The sequence below is a fragment of the Alligator sinensis genome, unplaced genomic scaffold (assembly GCF_000455745.1).
Source record: "Alligator sinensis unplaced genomic scaffold, ASM45574v1 scaffold957_1, whole genome shotgun sequence".
Taxonomy (NCBI): domain Eukaryota; kingdom Metazoa; phylum Chordata; order Crocodylia; family Alligatoridae; genus Alligator; species Alligator sinensis.
Window position 1 is genome coordinate 505,743 of NW_005842039.1, and position 25,036 is coordinate 530,778.

Consider the following 25,036-nt stretch of genomic DNA (forward strand, 5'->3'; position numbering starts at 1 on the left):
CTAGGATGCTAGTCTGAACCCATCTGAATTCTGTAGGAATTCGAAAGTTATCATACCTCAGCTATTGTGTGACCTATGTGAAATGTGTTGTTCTGACTTTTGTTTCTGTTGGATAGTTGTCAATCACAGAAATCAGCACAGTTGACATGAATTAGTATTTCACTGGTAAATTTTGACAGAGGCCAGAAATCAAATGGATTTGATTGCTCATCTCCCAAAGGTGATTTCTCCAGATTATTGGCTTCTTCAGATTATTGGCACTAAAAACCTTGTACTTACTTATTTATATACTACACTTCCCAACAAAGGCTCAGGGCAGCCTATAATGAGAGAACAGAAGAATTTATAAAACAGGGAAGTGACAAGAGAATATGATACCATTGCCTTTGCAATAACTGCTTCAAGGATAAATAGGAGACTTCACGTTTAGCATTCATGGACACCAATTTGAGCATTGTGTAAATGGCTAAATAGTATTCCAACCAATTTTTTTTTAAAATAGGATTTTATGTAAGAGGCTGAAGAACATGCAACTGACTTCGGGTCATTTGGTCAGTCTTAATTGGCAGATGTGGGAACTTAAAAGCCAATTTTTTGAAGCAGTTGACCATTTATAATAGATTTTTCACTTTATTTATAAATCAGACTCCACCTACATAATCTCAAAATACATGAACACTACACTAAATTATTATCTGTAATTTCAGTTAACACAGATGTAAATGCCCATGACCGCTTCCCTGCTTGACACAGGGATGAATCAGGGCTATAGGAATGTGTCTTTTTTTACTGCTGCATCATGAGGGAGACTCATCCTGGAGTGTGGGCTCCTTGACCAGCAGAATCCATAGGTTTCATTGAGTCCTTGAGCAGTGGTAATGGACTCTGTCACTTTTTTAGGGATCACTCCAAGTGATTCTAGATTAGAACAATAGCTATTGCATTTCATGGATATTTGAGTGAGCCCGTATTAGGACATGTCGCAAGAAAGGATGTCTGAACGAGAGAGACAACCTCTGACAGTCAGAAATGTCTGTTGAGACATGTCTACAGTCTGGGATACAGTATCTCTTTATGTGCAAACTTTAAAGGAGGCCTGGCATCAAATAATCAGTGCTTGACTCAATGCATAGGACTCTGAATGTCTTGCATATAAACCAACCCAATTATTTTCCTCAAACAGACGAGTCTTTCTGCTTTTCCTTTGACACATTATTATGGAATGCCATCTGACATGATTTAGATTTATCCATTGCATGCAGGCTGCTATCCTGCAGAGCTGGTAAGCAAAGTTTAATTTTTAATACATTTTTTCTTACTCTTAACTGATATACAGTATCTTGAATTAAAAAATAACAAGCCCAGCCTGTGGACTGTCTCCTTGGGATCTCTCTTACTTCAAGGTTAAAGCTGGCAGTCCCCTTGTAACAGTTACTGTTTTCGAAAGTCATGGTGTCTGTTTACAAGCCATTCTCTTTCAACTTGTGTAAGATAATGGAGGCCTAGAGCTGCTGGCTGTGGGAGGACAGACCTGCTGACACAGTCATTGCTACTGCTGGTCTGTTTGCAGCTCCTTGCTATATAAAATGTCTCATGTCTTGCATGTTTTTTTAATTGGGGAGGGGGAGAGGAAATGCAGACATCAGCAATATATTAGAAATGTTGTTTGCAATTCTGTGAAGTGGTTGAGATCAGTTTAAAGCAAATAAACACTCTGAATTGGTGTAATGAGATTTAGCATAGCTGCATATAAGTGTGTGGCAGTGAAAAGATTAATAACATCCCTTTGAATTGTGATCAGTTCTTTTTTAGTCTCTTCCAACGTGAGTTGTATTTATCAGGAGAGAATAGAACAATGTAAAACTTTTGCGACTTCTTGCTGAGCATTTTAAGGACCTCAGAATTTGGTCTATAAATATAAATACGTTGTTGTAACATGTCTGCAAAGTAAACATGCTTCACTTTTTATGGAAGGGGAAAATACAAACAGTAAATAATTTGGTGGCACAGACTATTTTTCTAAAATACTCCTAGAATAGAATATTCAAGTGTAATTATAAAAATTGCCTTTCATTTCATACCCCAGTTGCTCTACCACATACAAAATAATTAAGAACTGGTAAAATACAACATATTCTATTTGGAATTCCTGACTGGACGTAAATAGTGCTTAGTAGCATGTCATAAATGACAGAGCAAATGGGGCACCCTGCATTTATTTAAACTGAGACATTTTAAGAGCTGATTTTTCTAAATGCTTACTATGATATTTAACTTTTGCTTATATATATGTAATCCTGTTTGATTTCTACAGAACTATTTTCTCATGCTTGAGTGTTTGCCTGTTCAGACCACTACAGATTGTGTGTTTTAGGTTGGCTGAAAAACACTTTCCCAAACTTCATACACATCAAATACTTATTGTTGGAGATGAGCGTTCTTGTCATATCAGTTGTTGCCCTACATAATGAGCAGAGCTGCTTGACTTTTGGTTGAACCAAGTCAAACTATATGTAGAAAACTAGTATTCAGTTAAATTTTGTCTTCTGCTTTAAGAATGTGTAGACCAGTCTCGTTAGCTTTTTGTCTGGAATATCCAGAAATATTATCAATGGGATATAAGTTTATGAATTGTTTATGAGTATTTCTACTTGATTTTTCTCTAGTTGTGGAGTGACTCATACCATGTCTACTCCCTGATTTGAGTGGTTAAAATTTTAATGGGAGAATACAAAATGTGACACACTAGAGGCTCAGGACCATTTTTATGAATTCCTGGCAGTTATTTTAGTATTTGTGAATAAGTAATAGCCTGGCTCTGCAAACAGCAGCAAATCTCATTCAGGCTGTTTGTTCACAAATATGCACCTTTGCTATTAAATTGCTTCCTTTGTACACAATTGGCGGGGAGATTAACTTTGCTACCCAGAGCAATAACATGCAAGAGAGAGATTTGTCATTTTAAATGACATGACTAAAGCCACTGTATTACAAGTTAACAGTTAGTGCAGGGGCAGGCAATTATATCAGGTGGAGGGCCACTTACCCAGTTTTGGGAAGCTGTTGAGGGCTGCATGGGTAGCCCCACCCCTTGACAGGTGCCCCGCCCCAGGCCAATGTCCCAGGGCCAGCACTGGTGGGGCCCAAAGCAGGGTGCAGGCTGACAGGGGTCTGTGGAGCGGGGCTGGGCTGCACCAGCAGGGAGAGGGGGGAGCTGGCTCGGCTCTACAGAGCCCCTGCTGGCTGGGACCCTGCACTCCTGCCACTCTGCTCTGGGCCCCACCGGCACTGGCCCGGGGACACCGGTATGGGCCCTGTGCTCCAGCACCCACTCACTCTGTGACCTCACCCAGCCTTGTGGTACAGGTGGGGGGCAGCATGCAGCCCAGGGAAGGAGCTGGTGCTGAGCGTGGGGGGAAAGTGGCCCCTTGCCCACCCCGTGGCCCGTGCTCCCTGCTGCAGCCACTCTTAGCCCAGAGCTGGCGTGCGCCCAGGCTGGCAGTGGGGGCGGGTTACAAGCTGGTGCAGAGCGCAGGGGAAAAGTGGCCCCTCACCCGCCCCGTGGCCGGTGCCCCAATGGGCGAGCCTGGAGCCAGCACGGGGCCCAGGCTGGCAGTGGGGCCAGGTTACAAGAGGCAACCCCGCTTGCCAGGCTGAGCAGTGTTTGCTGCTGCTGCTTGTGCACTGGACAGCCCAGGGGCGGCAGTGGCAAATATTGCCTGGCGCGGCAAGTGGGGGGGCCACTTTCCTCCATGCTGAGCAGCTGCTGCCACCATGTGCAGCCCTGATGGGTGAGCCTGGAGGTGGTATGGGGCCCAGGCTGGCAGTGGGGGCGGGTTACAAGCTGGTGCGGAGCGTGGGGGAAAAGTGGCCCCTTGCCCGCCCCATGGCCAGTGCCCCGCACTGCAGCAGGTCACCGCCTGCCTGGGGCTACCTGTGCCTGCTCAGGACAGCACCCAGCCAGTCCCATGCGGGCGGCGAGTGGCTGCAGCATGGAGCGCTGGCCACGGGGCAGGGAAAGGGGCGCTTTTCCCCAGGCCACTTTTCCCCACGCTCCTTCCCTGCCCGGGGTCCTCCTCTCCCCCCCCCCCCCGCTTACCTGAGTTTCTGGCACTGGGCAGCCATGTGGTCCCAGGCCAGAAACACGTGCTGGGGCTCCTGGCTGGGGGAGGGGGGCCGGGCAGGCCCTGCCTCTGGGTCCTACTGCCCCTGGCTCCTGTCATTTTTGACAGGAACCAAGGGCAGATCAATATTAATTTTCTAAATTTTTAGGGGCCCCGTAGGATGGATAGAATGGCCTCGCGGGCCGGATCCGACCCACAGGCTGTATTTTGACCACCCCTGAGTTAATGCCTAGAAGTGTGGACATAACTGAGCTACAGGAAGGGCTGCACTGGATACTTTGTGTCATGGTAGAAACTTCTTTCTGCACAGTGATTCTTGTGACATCCCTTGCTGGATGCTAGTCTAATATGCTTCACACAAGAAGGATCCTAATTTAAAATGTAAATACTTTCTTCTACTGTTGGTCTTTTGGAGGACTCTTTACTGCCATTTTTTACCTCTCTTCAACTACTCACAGAACCATATACAGTGACTCAGTAGTGTGATTTTACCCAATATCTATAACTTTAAGAAGATTGTTTCTGGGTTAAATCACGTTATTTATTGCCTGTTTCATATAAACTAGTAAAGTACAGGGATGAGCTCTTTTAAATTAGATGTCAACTAGGTACCCAAGTTCATATTTGTATATAAGTCCCTAAATAAAAAAAAAAAAAAAAAGCCTGATTATTTCTTTAAAGGTGCTGTGCACCCACAGGGCCATGTGACTTTGGTGGGATTTGTGGATGCTCGGTCTTTGTAGAGTCTAACAATCTATTTGGGTGCTGAGTTTCAAAATACTGCTTTTAGCACCCTGTCACACATTCAGATTAAAGCTGAATAGAAACCAGCTATAAAGTTGTTACACATTTCAAGTACTATTTAGCTGGTTGGCTCTTTTTATAGCTGGATGTACATTTTTATGGTGTGATAATTACTTTGCATGTGTGGGCAGTCTAAATGTATTGTGTGGTTTAACCAGTTGATTACATGATAATTACTTTGCATGTGTGTCTGGTCTGTCTTTGTACATGTGGCCAGTCTGAATTTATTGAATGATTAACCAGTTAATTGTGTAATGTATGTAACACAGCTATAATACCATCAGATGAAACGCTATATGCAACAAGTACTGTTAGTATGAGAGCTACATAATAATATTTGGGGGAGAGGCAAGGAATTTATTTAAAGAGTTTGTTCCCTGTGTGAGGAACAAATGATTACCTTAATCTCACCCTTTAGTGCCATACTGCAGATCTGGAGTTTCCCTCAGATCCACTTGTCCACTCCCAGTGGGACCCTTCCACTGTCCTCTGTTTGTACTGTGTGCATCAACACTTGAAATTCATGCAGTGCAATGGACTCTGGTGCAGTGTTTGTGCTGGAGTTAACTGCTCCTGTGTGTAGTGTCTACATGTGTTCCTGGGACTGCGGTACTGTGAGCTAGGGTGGAGTAGCCCCGAGCTGGTAGGGAATCTGGGGTGTCAGTACTGTCTTTGGATGGGGTTAATTTACTCTGCCCTTATACACAGATGGTGATTTACTGTGGAGCTAAGTAGTCAACTCCACAGTAAAGCACGCACCCACTGATGCACCCACTGTCTGAATTGGGTTGCATTCAGCTCATCAATCAGGTCTTTTTCCTCTTTTTGTTCAGTGATGTTTAACTGTCAAATTTGCTTAAACTACATCTTGTTTCTAAGAGGAAGGGCCAGGCCAAATTAATATATATGATAATAAAAACTGGCATTACACTGGTAGTAAGTATCAATGGACAGACCATGTGCGTTCTCTAAACCAGGGTAACTTTTTCAATACAGGAGCAATTCTCTTTTGGTATAAGGTACATTGGTTTAGGTGTCATCTATCTGCATCCATTCTGGGTTAAACATTTCTGAAAGCAAACAGGCTATTACTGTCTGTTCCCACACTGGCTAGAGGTAACACATAGTAATAGCTATCCACTCTGTGAGCAATGCTGTAATAGCTGCATACCCATTTTTCTGATCCTGGTGTAGTTTACATCAGTATACAAAACAGATGTAAATTACCCTGGGGCAGGGTATATGTTTGTCTGTCCATTCCCCAACAGTAGTAGTCCCTTTAAAAATGTATCCCACAACTTCTATATTAAATCCTTCCATAAAAGAGGAGTATGCCAGGAATGTTTTCCAGTAGCTCAAAACATGATGTTCTAAAAGCCCCAATACCCAATATGGTATTACAGTATTATTATTTCTTTTTTTTTTTTTTTTTTTGTGCTTGATCATTAGCCTTTGGCCTCAACTGTGGTGATGCCCTATTGTGCTGGGTGTTGCAAGAGCTACAGCTTAAATAGATAGGTCATATGGGTGGGAGAGGAAACTGAGACACCGTAAGGTAAAGTGACTTACATTAAGTCATGCAGCAGAGCTGAGAACATAGCTGTGTTCCTTTTTGTACCCTACCCACTTAACAACACTTTTTTTTCTTTCATTCTATTCCTCCATTCCTCCTTAAATCTCTGAAATTTAGGAATGTAAATAAAAGCTTGAAAGACTTGCAGATATTTATAAGAAAAATATTTAATCATTTCTTCCTGTCTGATGTTGGATCAGATTTTGTCAAGATCAAGGTAATGATTCACATTCTGACTTGTGTTCAGCACTGAGGATGGTTTTTGTGGAAGTAATGTAAGCTGCTGAAGTACCAAGGCACTTAGTTTGGATGATCCAGTGCTACACTTTATCTGCATTGTTTTACGCAAGTGTAATTGCTCCCTGGCAATGATGCGTGACATAAGGCTATGGACAGATATTCACATAAACCAGTTTAAGTGATCAGGAACTGGTTTAAACCTGTAACAGAACAGACGTTCAGTGCACATAAACGAGTTCGAAAATGTCTGAAACCAGTTTGCGATAAACCTGGTTAAATGTAGTATCAGACTTAACTGATTTGGGTCAAACTGTTTTATGCAATGTCTGGCCCACTTTGGTCTGGTCCAAACCGCTTTGAGATGCTACAAGAGGCACGTGCGAGAACAACGTTCCCCGCACTGCAAATTTGCAGAGGGGGAGCAAGATTAGATCGTGTCAAACAATACCTAAGGGGAAAAAAATGGGTCAGGGCACGGTCCCAGACCATGCCCTGAGGCAACCAGAGGCTCGGTCCTCCACAGAGATGCTCTGGTAGCCTGTCAGAGTATCTGTGTGGTTGGCCCTTTCCCCGGTCCTGAAGCATGCTGCCTGCCCTGTGTGGGGCAGGCAGTAGTGCAAGCTGCAGGGACCTGAGCCCAGCTTCTGCCAGGTAAGTAGGGGGGTTGGGAGCTGGAGAAAGAGGGAGGGGACCTGCCCCTGCGCCCCGCTCACTCTCCCAGCTCTCCCACACTCCTCTGCTACTGATGGCGAGCAGGAGGCTAGAGAGAGCAGGGGAACGTCTTCAGCTCATTTCCAGGGGCTTGTCTACAGCCTCCTGCTGGTCTCTAGGCTCGTGCTCGTTGCCCTGCTCGTCGGCTGGAGATGTGCAGGAGTACCAGCAGGAGGCTGGAGACAGCCCCTAGAGATGAGCTGGAGACATTCCCGTGCTGTATCCAGCCTCCTGCTGGTTCCCCTGCTCATCTCCAGCCTCCCAAGGCAGGTTTTTATACTGCTGGAGCCAGCACAGGTGCTGGTCCCAGGCTCCAGTTCCCCCCGATTGTAGATCCGGGAGGAGCCAGGCAGGGTTATTTTGCCCCAAGTGGCACAATTTGCTCCACAAAAAAGTGCACGTCTGGGAACGTGTGGTGAGGCAAAAAGCCCCGGCTCAAATTTGCACTGCTTCTACTTGAGCTGCTGCAAGCACATGTGCTTGCATGTATGGACTGATTTAACTTAAACCAGAGAACCCCAGCATCCCAGATGCTTTGAAGCCCTGGACAGGGCTCCCTGCTCCAGAGCAGGGCTGGCCTTGCCCCTCTGCTCCCGAGCTGGAGCTCCAGCAGAGACTGCAGGCACAGTGGTGTCTGCCTGGCTTCTCCCTGCCCAAATAGGGATTCCCCACTCCTTTCTCCCACAGCATGGATGTAGCCAGCATGTAGTACACTAGCTATGGCTGAGAGATGTCTGTGTAAGGGAGACAGGACAAAGGCAGTGTCCGCTTAGGGCTTTTTGGAGCCAGAAGAAGAGCTTGAATTAATGAGAGGCTTTTGTTTTCTTGATGGGCTGATAGCCCAATTATCCAATTAAGCTTCTAGTTGGTCTACTGGCACAAGTTATCCCCTAGATTTGCTATTAGATCTGTGACAATAACTGGACATTTCAATAGATGGCACTGATTTCCCCCGCCTGCCGCTCCCCCCATCATTTTGTGTAGGAGTAAAACTTTATTCAGTAGTTAAGTTAATGTCTTTTCTTTTCCCTTGTTTTCTCTTACCAATTATAAAAGGCATTTGGATGGTTATGATTCATACTGAGGGTAACTGAAATATGATGTTGCTGCAATCTGGTACTGATGACTAATGGTCTCACAGAGCAAGCACGTTAGAGAACTAAGTAAATTGTAACCAGTTGTGGACTGGACAAAGTGAAGATATAAGCAAGTTATCATGCAAGTACAAACCTGTTCAGATTTTTTCAATATGGTACCTAGCAATTTCAGTTCATTGTACATTTTTGGCATGTGAAGTTTCTTTGTATATGAATGCATATATCACACAAAACTGTTTTTTTGGATTTATATAAAGGAAACTGGTCCAGCGTGGTCTCAAAACAGGGTAGAGCTTAAATACCCTTTTAAATTTTAGTAAGAAAGGAAAAAAAAACAAAAAACTGAGCGTGTTGCTCACAATGAACATATTGCATGCTTCAGTTCTTGTAAAACTTTTAAACTGGCAGTAAGAAAAATATGGGAAAAGATCAATGATTGCTCTTTTGTTAAAATAGATGATGAAAAGCTGTTACAGAATGCCTATTGTAGGCTGGGATATATAGATAGTGGTAATTTAAAAAGAAATAACAATTTAATTAGTGCTGAAGCTATCTGTGAAAACTGCCTTTGTTTTAACCAGCAGTGTAACTTTTTTCTGTCCTGTGTAAAAATAAAAATTGTGTGGCGGGGGGGTGGGGGGCTGGAGATGTTAGCTCAGTATTTTGTTAGCTCACACAAAATGGTGTTTTGTTTTTCCTTGTGTGGTTTTGCCCTTGATCATGCCTCTGAATTTCTTTTAACCATTTATAAGTGAAGTCAAATTCAGCCAGGGCAATAGGATGAGAGAGCAATTACATGCGTTAGTGTGGCAGATGCTAGGATTCTGTGTAGAAACCACGGATGTTTTGCTGACTTGCTCTGTAGCTTGGTCATGTGGGACCCAAGAGCAGTAAGCCAGAAGAATTGAACTATTTGTGTGAAGAAGATGGAAATAGGAACATGAACATGAACAGACAGCGAGTTCCTTCAAATGCAAACCCTTTTAGGAACAGCTTAGCTTAAGAAAAACTTGAGCTGGGATGTATTTGTTTAGAAGGAAGGAGGGACAGCATTATACAGGGTGCTGTGCAAACTCACAGTAAGTGATCATGTCTTTTCTGAAGATAGTCGAATGTCACTTAAGACAAAATATAAATACTGGGCATAAAAATTGAATAATAATGTTTACATTGTTTTGTTTGATGCTTATATTTGCATTATTATAATGTTTATATTTATTTATTCATACACACTTTTCATTTTTAAAAGTTAATGATACAGGCAGTCCTCGACTTACGGTCTCTCAATTTACGGTGATTCGCACTTGCGGCGCTCTGCCATTTACACCCACATTATTACTTACAGCGCTGGATCCTCGCACTTACAGCACTACAGGGAAATTTATAATGAGAAAAAGAGGGAAGCAAAACAAACATCCCTGGATCAGTTTCTCAAAAAGCCGTCAAGTGGCCCTAAGTCTCCTCAAAGAAGCCCTTCTGAATTCCACGACCCTGATGGTGTTCCTTCACATTCTGATTAAACAAAATTTTGTGATTAGTTACTGTATTGCCTTGTTTAATCAATTTATATACAGTACACTTTAGAAAGCTTTGTACTGTACAGTGTATATCATTTATAGTTGATTAAATAGTTGATTTAAATACGGTGTCTGTGGTCATTTCTATAAAAAGTTGGGCATCAGGCCCTTGGTTGGGAACATAACCCCCTATTATAACATTGTTTCTATGGGAAAATCAGATTTGATTTACATCGTTTCGACTTACAGCATCTTTTCCAGGAATGTAACCCACCGTAAGTGCGAGGACTGCCTGTATATGCAAATCCTAGACCTCAGGTATATTTGGCTCATTCTTGATGTAAACGCTGTAGTTAGGTGCATCATGGAAACATCTTACATTATGTGTTAAATGTCTGACACCTACATATGGTATTTCACATTTATTGAATACCAGACTGTAAATAAACTCAATGAGTGTGTCCCTATGAACAAAAATGTGCGTTCCCCAGGAACATGCAGAGCATGGCATGCAGAGCCTGGCTGGCAGCTTGAGTGGGGCTCTAGCCAGCCAGGCTCTGGTTTCAGGTGGCGCACACAGCCGCCACATGCATTGCACCACCTTTTTCTGGCTTAGGTTTTTTTGACACTGGGATCTCCCACTGTCACAAAAACCAACCGCACTGCAAATTAGCAGCACAGAGAGTGCCTGAATGTGTGGCACGTGTAGTTTGTGGTGCCACAAACCGCATTTGGGTGCTCATCTGGACACACCCTGTGAGATGGTTGCCTCTGGTCTGGAGACTTAACTAGCCAGAGACTTTATTGAAGACCAAAACCAGAGCTAGGCAGCTGTTTTACTAGAACTTGCACATCCCAGTACAAGTTATTTGGGTTCTCCTCATGTACTAATCAATCCAGGGTTTTATCCATTAGTAAAATTAGACTTTCTCCAAGTCCTGATAGTGGACCAACTCATTTTTGTTACCTTTGTGCAAGTACTGTACATTAACCATCATTGCCTTCAATTGTAAACAGTGAGGCAGAAAGAGCAGGAAACAATCCTTTAATTTCTTACAAATATAGTAGCAATTTATATTTCACTTACAATAATCTAACTTTTCACCAATTAGGTTCTCTGTTTATTTTTTTGTACTTCACTCAGTCTAAACCAGGAACTTCATTCATTGTCCCACCTTTTTTTTACCCATGTGACTGGCTCTTAAGCGCTAAGTTATGGTGGTGTGTTTGATTTTTCAGAATTTCAGAGGGGAAAGCTAAATTTACAACTGCAAATCTTCATGCCATTTTTTAACTTCATTTTATTTCATCCCAACATTATTGCCACAGCTAAACTGACAGTGTAGGACAGGGCAATTATTTTGGGTGGAGGGATGCTTACTAAGCTTTGGCAAGCTGTCGAGTATGGCAAGGGTATTCTGCCCCCTGACAGATGCCCCCCCAGTCACCATCTTGGGACCAGAAGTCCCACCCCTTACCCCCTGACCTTGGCCACCAGAAGTCCCTCCCCTTGCACCCCCCCCTCTCCTCAAGTATTCCTTTCAACAAGGGTTTGCCATCTCAGAACCTGAAAGATACCAAATTATATTCTAAAAATGAAACGTCTACTACAACATTAATTTGATTTAAAAAAAAAAAGTTTGTCCTGATTTACATGTGGTTGTGTAGTGCACATAGAAGTGATTGTACCGTAGCTTAAAATGAAGCCTTAATTTTGTATATTGTGGGTAGGTGGGTATAGGTGTGTGGGGGAGGTTTGTGGGGGATGGATAGGTGTGGGGGGTGTATGTGGGGTGGGTGAGCATGTGGGTGTCTATGGGGATATGTGGGATGTGGGTGGGTATGGGGTTTGTTGGGGGCTGTGAGTGTGTGGGGAACGGTGACTGGGGAGGGTTTACCAACAGCCCTGTGGCAGGCAGAGCCCCCCCCTACCCCAGCACTCCTCCAAGCCCAGGCTCCATGCTCCTGGCAGTTCTGGCACCAGCATGGCCCTGTGCTTCTCCTTGCAGCCACTTCCCCCTCCATCTGCTACTGCTGCCCTTCTACCACTTTACTGTCCCTTCTACTCACTGCTCCAGCACCATGTCCCAGCTGCATGATTGAAACCACTGGCCTGGGCAGCACTGCATGGAGCCAGCCAAGAATCGCAGGGACCAGACTGACTTCTGCTGCATCCTGCAGCTCGATACTGCAGTCAGGAACCATGTGGTGCTGGAACGATGGGTGGGCATGTAAAGGGGAGAGGTGGCAGAGACAGGCAAATGGCTGCAGCAGATGGGGGGTGAGTAGGAGTGAGCAGGAACATGGAACGCAGTGACAGCTGGGTGGGAGCCTGAGGCCTGTGCCAGTACACTGGGGCCAGGGCTGGCGGGGGTGTGGGCCAGCAGGGGCTCTATGGAGCTGGGCTAGGCTGCTCCAGCAGGGAGAAGGGGAGTCGGTGCGGCTCCAGAGCCCCTGCTGGCCTGGGCGCTGCATTACTACTGTCCTATTCTGGGCCCCGCCTGCTCTGGTCCTGGCGCACCAGCACACGGGCCCCATGCTCCCACCTAGCTGTTGCTGTGCTCTGTGCACCCACTCACTGCCCCATCCCTCCCCACTTCCCCCTGCAGGCTTCCCTGCCTGTGGCTGGCGGCCCCCCCCCCCCCCCCCCCCGGCGGGTTCCCCGGCTGGTGGCTCCTGCCACTCCACCTCCACCTCTGCTGGCCTCTCTGGCACCACGTGGGTCCTAGCTACAGTGCCGGGACCACAGCAGCCTGCCTGGCCTGACCCTGAGGAGTGGGGTGATAGCCCGCAGTCCTGCCTAGCCTCCCTCCTTTCCTTCTTATCTGCATTTCCCTCCAGTACAAGGAGGCAGGAGCAGCCCCACAGTTCCAGGCCAGAACTTTTTGCCAGGCAGGGGCTTCTGGCTGGGGGGAGGCGGGGCTGGGTAGGCCTTGCTTCTGCATCAGCTTGGTCCTGCCAGCATCTCCCCCAGGGTCCTACTGCCCCTGGCTTCTGTCATCTTTGACAGGCAGTCAGGGGCAGATTAATATTAATTTTCTAAATTTTTTATGGGCCCTATGGGCTGGATAGAATTGCCTGGCGGGTTGGATCTGGCCTGTACGCTGTATTTTGTCCACCCCTGGTGTAGTGGTAGGATGGAAACTATGTGCTCTTAAAAGACCTCATCATCAATTATCATCAGTAATGCGATTCCCAGGCACTTTCACTTTATTCTTCTGAATCACACCCTCAAGGTAGATAACAATCTTGTGCATGTTTTTTTTTTTTTAAAACCCTTCATTGCTTTTTATGACTTTGGTTGGCATTGTAGCATGGCAGCAGCTGGAGAGGGAGGCTTCTCTTTTAATATTTAATTAGTAAATATTTTCTAGTAGTACTATAATGAAATGGATGAGTATTATAAACAGTCACTTTCTTTTTTGTCAAATCCATGAATAAAATATAAAGTAAAGTGACCTGATGAAGAATGCCTTGCATTTGTAAGATTGTCTGACTTTAATCCAACCCTGCACTTGGTCCAATAAAATAACATCCACAAAAGGCCTTGCCTCTCTCATAAAAGCACAAAGCATTTCTGTCAGTTCCCTGAAATTAGGTAAGAAAGAGTCTAATAAATGTTGACCTCTTAACATAGTTTTACAAGGGAAACCACTAATGTGAGAGTGATAAAATTATAGACTGCTTTTACCAGCTTGGGTTTTACTGATCACGTCACGCTAAAAATAAGAAAAAATCCTTTACTTTTAACAATTGCAAATCTTTCTTTGTTAGACAGGACCAATTAGAAAGTGAACTACAAGTTTCCCTTTTTTGTGACGGACAAGGTTCCTTGGGTGAATCTGATATCTTTTATTAGACCAACCCAAATGGTTGGATAATAGTTATTAAGCAAGCTTTCGGGTTCAAAAACCCTTCGTCAGGCTAAGGAAGTTTCAGCAGTTGGTGTGTGCTCTTCCTGGATGGAATCCTTTTTTGTGAAGCATTTAACTCTAGAAAAACATTTTGTGATACAGCACACTCCACTTTTATGCATTTAGAAGTTAAACAAAATAAGTGTAATTGCTAAACATAATGCCAGATCTGATTTTTGCTTACTGTCTTGCATCATAACAAACTCCAGTTTTCTGCATATTGGTTAAGCATATAAATCACTGGAGTGCATAGCATCTTTTGGCCCTAACATCTACTTTCAGTATAAATGCACTCCATTTTTGCTTGAGTGCATTTATAGTAGTTGGTGCCAGGAAAGAGTGAAAAGGAAGCAGTTGTCAAAAAACTGCTGTTAGAAGCCCTGAAATTGATGGGAACTATTCACTTCCAGGGCTGCCTTCTTCCTTGGTTTCAAGGATTCTAATATTGAAACTGATTAGCTCCCATCATATCAAAGTATCAGTTTGGGGGTTGGCTATTAGCAGCCTTGAAAAAGGTGCTATTACTGCAGTACAGACAGCACTTGGTATATCATGAGTGTTGCTTACATTGAGTTTAGATAAGAACATACTCTGGTTAATGCATAGTCTTTTTTTCTTTTAAGTTGCACGGCTATGAGTTTAAATGGAATACATTGTGTTACCAAAGCAGGTGTTTAATATCACAGGAGTGCTCTGTATTTTTTCTGTCACTTAGATTCCAGTGAGTGGCACTCAATGCATTCCTGGGTTCTGTAGGATCAGGAATTATTTATTTTACCTTACACCCAATTATTTATTTTACCTTAGACCCAAGGAGACCACAGTCATTTACCAGGACTTAATTTTGTTAGGCCATGAGCAACTGCACATGCCCATCCCTCTGACTGCTGTCTTTATTCTTTCTCCTTGATGACTTTACTTCTACTTTCTGATGCCTGTTTTGACTAGTGTGTCCTGACTCCCATGGTTTCCTCTTCCTGTGCAATAAGACCAGGTGTGCAGACTAAAGGTATGTTGATACTGTGTCTTTAGCATGTCTCATCAGGGATGATCCTGAACACATCCTGCTCAAACATACAAAGCCTGGAAATGCAGCAGGGAAGCCACTCCAGGCACCTCCCTTTGCAGCTGCTCTCCGGCTAGCTTGAGAACAGCTGTGGAGGGGATGTCTCGGGACTGAGCAGTTTCAACCCTGAATTTCCAGGTCTGGTGCATGTGAGCAAGAGCAAGGTGGCAGCATTTCCTCAGAAGCATCCCTGCCAGGATTCCCTGAGGGCCTAATGTTAGGCACCCTCTGGGTACAGATATTCTTCTCTCACGTCTTAGTTTAAAGTTCATATTAGTCATGTCAGCCTCTGTCTTCTTTGCATGATTGCCTCCGAGCAATCAAATATCCCCAAAACTTCCTCATAGCACAGGTCCTTGAATCACTCTTTAATCTATATTCTGTCATGCCTGTGACTTCTTCCCTAGACTTCCTTTGACTGCTTAGGGTCTACTGAAAATCACCTTAGTATCTATTTCATGAACATAGCCACTGTTAGGCTTAGATCCATTCCACAGGGATTCTGGTAGTGCCATTTTTCTCGACTCAAAGGATAATCAGTGGATTCTTTGGTGCTCCCACTGGAATCTATTTCAGCCTCAGGTCTGTCCTTCAGATCCCTGTTACTGCCAGACAGCACACTTTGGTATTTGGCTTTATTCTGGGGTCAACCTCTCCGGTTTCCCTGCTTTTTTCCCCATTTGTTGCTGTCTGTTTTAGATGAAAAGTGTTAAAAATGGAACTAAGTCAGCCCTGCATCTTTGTTCAGGTTTAACAGTTAACTGTTCATTAGCTGTGATCGAAAGCAGAAAGTCTCTGTCACGCTTTCTGTTGAAAGGTCTTCATCCTAAGCATAACAAAGAGTCCCCAAAGAGGCTCTGCATATGACAAACTACAGCCAAACAGATCACCAAGGAACAGATAGATAAAGCTGCTAAACCCTAAGGAACAAGTTTTTCTTCCTCACCAAAAGCAAGTGCCATGCAAGCTTCCTTGTTTGATGCTCTCTGTTCACTGGCTCTATTGGTCCCTGGAAACGGAAATAAAAGGTAGATAAACTTGTTTGCATTGCATTATAGTAGTACTTACAGCAGTGGTTCCCAGCCTCTTTAAACCGTGGACCAGAAGTGACCACGGACTGGCAAACTGTGGACCAGCAAACTACAGACCAGTATACTGCAGACCAGAAGTGACTGGCATACTGCAGACTGGCAGCCAACCCTTTTTTTTATTCTCAGTATAAAATTTTTATACTGAGGATAAAAAAGGGTTGGCTGCTGGTACGCAGTATGCCGGTCATTTCTGGACTTCTGGTCTGGCAGCTAACTCTCCTGCGGACCAGCAGCCAACCCTTCGTGGCCTGGTACCAGGCTGCGGCCAGGTGCTTGGGAGTCTCTGACTTAGAGGCTCCAACAGAGCACTGGGGCTTTGTTTTAGGCACTGTGCAGAAACAAGGATTGCAAGATAGCTATTGCTTAAAAAGCTTGCAATGTAAGCAGGTGGGACCCAGGGTAGAGTGGAAATTAGTCAACATCTGTGCTTCCCATTTCACATAGTAGATCAGTGGCAAAGCTAGGAGTAGAGCTCAGGTCCTGCAGCTAGTACCCCAGGCTACCTATACACATGTTCATGGGTGGTGGGGGGGGCGGCTTTTAATTATTAGAGTGGTTCCCAGACAGCTGCTCTAATTAAAACGACTCACCATCACATGCATTAACCCCTCCTCCCCTGAATGTTTTGAAGTGGCTGCATCTAAAACTCATTTGACAAGGGTTAGATAAAGCCACCCCCATGGCCATTTTAAAATGCATGAGGGTTTAATGCACGTGATGGTGTGTTCTAATTAGAATGCAGAGCAGACTCAATTAATCAAGTCTGCTCTGATGTGTTCTAATTAGAATGTGAATGAGCATCTGTATAGGCCGCCGCAGTGCTCTGTCCACTGCACCATGGAAACTTTCTGTGTCTGCGTGCCTGAGACTTTTGATCTTTTAATTTTGTTGTAATTATTGAAATTACTCTTTGGTAGGCCACTTGGTTTGTCCACTTGTGAGCACACAAATAGATGCTAAATGTGCAAGTGCAGCCTTTGGACTCCTGAAGAAATGGGTGTTCAAAGATCTCAAAATCAGATCTGAAACCAAGCTCACAGTTTATCAAGCAGTTATGATCCCCATCTTGTTGTATGGAGCTGAGACGCAGACAATGCATAAGAGACATCTAAAGTTGTTGGGGAAGTACTGTCAATGCTGCCTACAGAAGATCCTCCGAACCCAGTGGGAAGACAGATAGATGCACTAGTAATAGTGTCCCCCTGCGATCAAACATCATGAGTACTAAGGAGATGACCATCCAACATCAACTTCATTGGGCTGGGCATGTCATCTGGATGTCTGACTCCAGACTCCTGAAACAAGTTTTGTTCTCCCAGCTCAACCAAGGCATACGCTCAAGAGGAGGGCAGAGAAAGTGCTTCAGGGACGTCCTCAAGTCCAACTTAAGAAAATGCATCATCCATGTCAACTCATGAGAAACTATTGCCCAGGACCACCCCAAATGGAAGAAGACTATGCTGCAGTGATCTCAGTACTTTGAAAGCTCACAACAACAAGAGATGGAAAAGCAGGAGCAGCAGAAACAGCGTGTCATGAACCAATCAGGAATCCAGCTCCACCCACCCATATGGAAACGTGTCCAAGCTGCAGTAGTGTCTGTTGATCCCAGATAGGCTTCATCAGCCATCTTGGGACCCACAGATAAGACAGTCATGGAAGACAATCATCCTTGACTATGAGATTGCCGAAGAAAGGAGGTGCTATGAATAATATAGCATGACCATGCAGGTTAGATAAATTTCATGGCATCTATGGCTTTGTTGCAAGCTCTGTTGCAGGCCCACTGTTCCTGGCCATTTTTTATGTTGTGCTTTGGCCATGACCAACTGTAACAGGGAGTCCAAGTCCCTGTTATGAAGAATGGAAAGAAAAGACTAGAAAGACCAGGACTTTTTGGGCCTACAAGGGCTGGGTGTGGCAGAGTAGGTCACACAACTGGAAAGGGGGAGTGGCTAAGAGAAGGAAAATTGGGCACCAAGAGAGAGAAGGGCAGTTGAGCCCTATCTGTGGAGAAGGCCAGATCATCCCTTTCTGAGGGAAGAGTGGCCTAGGTGGACACTAAGTAACCCCTAAGGGACAGTATTAAGGGTTTTCCTTTTTCTTTTTTTTGAACAGCAAACCTATGGACAAAACCATAAGTTAAGATGGTGTCCGTTTACCCCGAGGTGTGGAGGAACTGCAAGTTGAGGTTTTCTTTTTTTTTTTTTTTCTTTTTGTTTAATGGACACCTGATGGACCAGGAGTGGCTGTAAAGGGAGATGTAGAGGCCCTGGCACCCTGCTTGATAACCCTTCCACAGTGAAGGTTGGAGCCATAGGCAAGATAATGCAAGGACAGGAACCAGAACAGGGGTCAGGACCAAAGCCCCTGCTGCAGTGCAGCTGCAAAGCCCAAGGTTCCAGAAGCCTGGGAGCAGCTGGGATCCAGATACAGAAAAACTGAGAGAGAGAGAGAATGTGGAGGGGCCAGGACCAAGGGCCTAAGTGACTGGGGCCTGGAACAGGCTAGGCTCCAACAGGAGCCAGCAAAGTGGCATCCAGGCCTGGAAACCCAGGAAGCCAACAGATGCTTTGAGTCCCACCAGGAGGTGTAAGACATGGCCTCAGGATTCTTCCCACCCTCTGCTTCAGGCAGAGGCAAGATACCTGCTGAATTGCCTCTTTTTTTTTTTTTTCTCCCAGCAAAGTGTCACAGGCAAGTGGGATTGGAAGCTTTCTGAGTGGGTCAGGAATGACAGGACTGACTGTGACAGGACAGAGGGACCCTCTAACCCAAGTAGTGTCACAGCAAACCATCCTGCTCTTGGAAAGCTGGAGAGAAGTAGGGGTAGGTTGTGTGGACCCAAACAGCCTTCTGCCAGCTGGGGATTCTGGCATGTAAAGTATCTTCAATGGCAATTTTACATTTTTGAACCCATGAAAAAGTATAAGTGAAACACAAGCTAGAAGTGGCAGGGGTGAGGGCTGATCCTGGGAAAATACAGTAATAAGGCACAACATTTATAGCAACTGTTTTCCTGAAAGAGATAAGTGGCTGCTTTCTCAGTGTGCTGGAGCTACAATTGGGGTTGCCATTTTGGGATTTGTGTTATGGGACAAAATCACAGCCTTGCAACAACTTAGAGTTGTGACAGTGCAGGTCCCTATGCAAAGCTCCCCAGAGTGAGTTCATGTTGCAATAGGCTGTATTTCAAAGGAGTCTGTACTGAGCGGTTGTCTGAGTCATTGTTAGGTGAACTCATTTGTTCTCAATGGGATTGTGCTGGGGGTGCATCAGTATACAATCTTGTCCAAGTATGTCCCTATTATACACTCTTGATAGAAGCATTAAAACTCCAACTCATGTGGCATCTTCTCAACTGCAGCTTCATAGCATTAGTCTGCCTAATAATTCTTTTGACTAACTTTTTAGCATTTGTTTTAGAATAGTTTTGAGTGTCATTTTTTTTTCCAAGCAGACTACCTTGTAACATATTCATTTACGGCACACATTTGCCTAGGAAGGAGAGATGTACATCAACTTTATGGGGCATTACACCACTGATGCTTTTTATGTCAATGTTTTTGTCTCCTCCATTGTGTTGAAAGGGCTGTCATAGAAGGTTTCAATGGATGCAGAGTATAGCAACATGTCCTGAGAGCAGGTGAACGACATGAGCATAGAATATTGATTGTACACATGCTTTGAATACAGTCGCACAGGATCTATCCCCGCTTGGAATGTCTTTTATCTAATGCATTAGAAAACGGTAAGTTGATTGTGATTGGCTTTAAGACCATTTTTTTTTTTTAATCAAGATATGCTTGGAATTCATTTGAACTGATGGTTCAGGCAGAACAGATATAGAATATACATTTCCTTATTGGTGCAGTGCTTTAAAAAAAGCTCATTTTCATATTCACATAGATAATGACTAGTCCTGCAGTATAATATTTAATTACAACAGCACTCAACATGGAATGGGAGGAAGGAACATAGTCCGACTAAAACATGTGACTTATCAGGTCTGGATTCTGGGCCCAGATTTAAGCCTCAGTTTCCCTACTTGTTAAAAACAAAACAAAACAAAAACCCGAGAGAGGGTGGGGGCAGAATATCAAATTGAATTACAGGGCACTGGTAAACTTCATTACGGCTTGAGGAGTAAATGCTTGGAGATGGAAGGCATAACAGGAGTGCCAAGAACTCTATCATGAGGGTTTTACATTAAGTCATCCAGCTTTCCATGTGTTAAGGCAGGCTGGGTATGATGAGCCAGTGGTTTCAATTTGAAAGACTTAAATTATATTGAAGTTAATTTACCATGGATTTTGCATGTTCCTGGACCAAGAATGTGCTGTTTTTCAGATGTGTAAGTCAATATGGATAAAAGTTTTGGAGATATTTTCCATAGTTAACCAGTAAGAAGACCATTTCCTTTTAGCCAGGGTTATTGAGGTTCCATTTTCATGAGAAACTCATTTTTAGGTTCTTTTCTTCCTATGTAGTATAAGTAAGTAGTAGGCAACCGTCGAGCCATCTGGATCACTTCCACAAGGACACCCAGGCAGAAGTGTGGAGGCATGGGGGCTGTCCAGACATTCCATCCTTTAGGGGGCGCTGAGACAGAATCCAAAGGCCAGACTGAATCCAGATGTTTGTTGCTTCAATGGCTATGGTTGTATATGCATCCAGGAATCAAACCCAGGTTTCCTGAGTGGTAGACAAGGATTGTACCTCTGAACAACAGGGGACTCCTGCCTATATAAAGAAATGTTAATCAAGTAGATATTACTTTAAGAGTCTTTAACTATCTTTAAAAATGACAATGTTTTATAGTGACACTAATTTGGAAAATAATATTTCCCAGGAGCAACAGTGTTGGTGCATGTCTGTTTCTAGTGCTTCTAACAAGAAGCTGTAAGGAAAATGCAATTAATGGATATGGCTTATTGAGTATCATGTTATCCCAGCTGCCTGACAGGTGTATTTCTCTGCAGATGTTTAGTTCATTCTTGTGCCCATTGTCAATATGTTCTAGTGAGGTTGTACCAATATTTTCTTCATTTTTATAGTACTAAGGTCAGTTTACAGTTTGTACCATCCTTGCTTGGAATGAACAATATGAAGTGTACAGTCATTTGGAGGCTAGCAGATGAAGTTTAATCAGAAGTATATGTTTTAATCCCCCTCAGATCTCCTAGTCTGCTCTCTAATCATGTAGAGATCAAACAAATTTGTAAAAAGGCTAACCATGTATTCTGAAAGTTTTACAAGATGGGATTTCAGTGCAGTCAATTCTAATGCTGCTGCTGTGGCAGATAAAATATCTGTATTTTCTAGTATAGCTTTTTTTTTAAACACACCAGTGTATATTGCTTTTACTTAAGTAATATGTTTGTGGATGCTTACCAGTGCTGTAGAAAATTAAGGAATTTCCCAATAAATGGACTCTAGTGTTGTTTTTTGTTTCAGGATCTTTCTAGAGCTCTGCAGTGTCTCTAACCTTCAAGGAGGCACAACTATAAATGGAGGACAAAGTGTTCTAAACAAGCTCTCTAGGAAACTAAACAGTTTCTGGCTCCACTTGAGCAAGCACCTGGCTTATCAGGTTGCAGTATCTTTTAGTGGTCATATTCATATACCTTATTTAAAAGGCAAACTATTAGCTCTGCCTCCTTCCTCCTTTGCTCTCATTTCCACTTAACCTGGCACTGAACACTCCTTTCCCTCTTATTTCTGATTAGAGAAAAGTAGTTAGCTGGAATAGTCTGAAGTTTAGGGAAGAAAGTAGGCCAGGGTAGCACCTTAGAAACTGTCTTGATCAGAAAGTTGTAAGTTTTTGTAGGCAACAGCCTACTTAGTCAGATGCTATGAATGCACTTGCAGAGAGAGAACAGTATATTAAATAGAAGTAAAATAGTTTAAATACAAAGAATAGGGAAAATGAAAGAAAAGGATAGGTTCATTCACTTGCTCAAAGCGTCCATCTGCTTTCTGCTTCGGACAGAGAGGATGATCCCTATGTGAAAGAATGAATGGACACTGATCTGACATCAGTTCCAGGTAGACACAAAAGCTGGTGGCAGAACACTTTAATTTCCCTAGACATTCCATCAATGACCTCAGAGTAGCTGTTTTTAAACAACAAGGCTAGGGACCGAAGTTGCACATAAACTGGTTTAAGTGATCAGAAACTACTTTAAACCTGTAACAGAACAGAAGCTCAGTGCACACAAACCAGTTTCAAAATGGCTGAAACTGGTTTAAAATAAACCTGGTTGAATGTAGTATCAGACTTGACTGATTTGAGTCAAACCAGTTTATGAAAATTCTGTCTCAGACCCATTCCTGGTTGAAGTTAAATCACAAACCCCCAGAATGTAGAAGGGCTGACTAGGGGTAAAGCCACTCTGGACTTGATGTTGACCAAAGGGGAAGATATGGTAGGCGACCTGAGGATTGGAGGTACTCTGGGCGACAGTGATCACAATCTGATCAGGATCACCATCCATCAAAAGGCTGGGAATTCAGTCAGTAGAACAGAAGTCCTAGACTTCAGAAGGGCAGACTTTGGCAAACTCAGGAGTCTAGTTAGAGAGGCCCTTTGCGACCAGTGACTGAATGATTTGGGACTTCAGGAACGGTGGTGCTTCCTTAAGGGGGCAATCCTCACTGCTCAAAAAGAGGCCATCCCCACACGGTCAAAAAGCAGGAAAGGGGCCAAGAGACCCACTTGGCTCAACAGGAATATTAGGGAACTATTGAAAAAGAAAAAAGAATCATGTAAACAATGGAAAAATGGTTCAGCAACCAGAGAGAAGTATACTTATACAGCCAGGATCTGCAAGTAAGACTCGGAAAGCAGGCATGCATGGATGCAGGCATGGAGATCAAGCTGACAACCAAAATAGTAGATGATAAAAAGTCCTTCTATAGGTACATGGAGAGCAAGAAGAAATCAAGCTCCACTGAGGGACCCCTACTGAATACAGAGGGGCAGCCCACAGTTGATCCCCATGAAAAGGAAGAGCTCCTAAATAACTAGTTCACATCGGTATTCCTGAAATCAGATGGGAGCTGTTCACCTGTCCAGAGGCCCTGGGAATATGGGGAAGACATCAGCCCCAAACAAGTGAGGGGGCTCTTAGAACATTTGGACATTTTCAGGTCTGCTGGGCCGGCTAACCTGCATCCAAGAGTCCTGAAAGAACTGGCTAAGCTCATATCTTGTGAAGCTGTTCAAAGAGTCATGGAACTGGGGAGTGGTCCTGAATAACTGGAAGAGAGCTAATGTGGTACCTGTATTTAAGAAAAGGAAGACAGATGACCCTGAAAACTATAGACCGGTCAGTCTGACTTCAGTAATGGGAAAAATCTTTGAAAAAAATTGTTAAGGAGGCCGTCAATTACAAGCTTGTAACTGGTGGGGTATTAAGAAGCAACTGGCATGGCTTTGTCGAGGGCAGGCCATGCCTAACAAACCTAATGTCCTTTTATATAACCAGGTAACTAACCAGCTGGACAAGGGACATGAGGTTGGCATCATTAACTTAGACTTTAGTAAAGCCTTTGATTCTGTTTTCCATGAGATTCTCTCCATTAAACTGGAGGGTACTGACTTTGAGCAGTCTACAGTGAGGCGGGTAGACAACTGGCTCAGAGGCTGATCCCAGAGAGTTGTAAGCAACGGGACAGGCTCATCTTGGAGGGCCCTCTCCAGTGGCGTACCCCAGGGATCAGTGTTTGGGCCCGTGCTCTTTAATATCTTTATCAATGACTTGGATGAGCGAGTAGAAAATGCAACGATTAAGCTTGTGGATGATACCAAGCTGTGGGGAAATACAGGCACATCAGAGGAATAGGGTAAGGATCCAGGATGACCTTGACAGACTGGTCCTATGGGCTGAATGGAATCAGATAAGGTTCAATAGGGAAAAGTGCCAGGTCCTTCATCCGAGTAGGAGGAACATTCATAACTATATGATGGGTGGTGGTCCACTGGCAGGAACTTCATCTGAAAGGGACCTGGAGGTGACAGTCGGCCAGAAGATGAACATGAGTCAACAGCGCGATGAAGCTTCCAGCAGGGCAAATAGAATTCTGGTGTGTATCAGCTGATGTGTTGCCAATAGATCCAGAGAGGTGCTCCTCCCCCTCTATTTGGCGTTGGTGGGGCCACAGCTGGCGTACTGTATCCAGTTCTGGGCACTGCACTTCAGGAAGGATGTGGATAAGCTTCAGAGGGTTCAGAGAAGGGCCACCCATATGATTAGGGGCCTGGAGGATAGGCTGTATAAGGAGAGACCTCCAGGAACTGGGTCTGTTCAGTCTGAGGAAGAGAAGGGTGAAAGGTGACTTGATTGCTGCCTACAGGTATGTCAGGGGTGAACACCAAGATGTAGGGGAGCAACTCTTCAGGTGGGCACCCCTTAGGAGGACGAGGACCAATGGGCACAAGATACTTCAGGAAAAAGTTAGGCTGGACATAAAAAAAAACAAACCAAACTTCTTTTTCATAAGGGTAACTAGAATCTGGAACACACTCCCAACAGAGGTGGTGCAGTTGCCATCCTTGGAGGTGTTCAACAGCAGGATGGACAGCACCTTGTTGAGCTCATTTGAGCCCAATAACCTCCAAGGGACTGGACTTGATAATCTTACAGGTCCCTTCTGGTCCTTTGATTCTATCCCATCATGCTTTCCAGCCCTGGGCTGGGCTGTGCTGTCTCCTCCAGAGAGCAGGGCTGGCCCTGCCCATCTGCTCCCTAGCTGGAGCAGTGAGGGCTGACTGATATGGAGGTGGTGGGCGGGGCAAGCCCGGGTGAGGATGCTGCCCAGTCTGTGTGCAGGGAGGGAAGACTGCCCCCTACCAGGCAAACCCTGGCTTCAGTCTGGGGCCAGGGAGGGGGGGTTA

At 44.4% G+C, this 25,036-nt stretch overlaps 1 protein-coding gene across 6 annotated transcripts in view; it reads left to right on the plus strand.

Annotated features, from left to right (window-relative positions):
• Window positions 1-25,036, plus strand: part of FGD4 (FYVE, RhoGEF and PH domain containing 4) — a 146,060-nt gene that overhangs the window by 31,202 nt on the left and 89,822 nt on the right. The window contains exon 2 of one of the 6 annotated variants that reach the window (XM_006022509.3): window positions 19,728-19,888. The exons of 4 other annotated variants lie outside the window; for them this stretch is intronic. The gene's annotated coding sequence lies outside the window, so the exon portion shown is untranslated. Of the gene's footprint in view, window positions 1-1,212; window positions 1,283-19,727; window positions 19,889-25,036 lie in introns of those variants that run through there. One more of the 6 variants, XM_025202864.1, reaches the window with a different exon arrangement.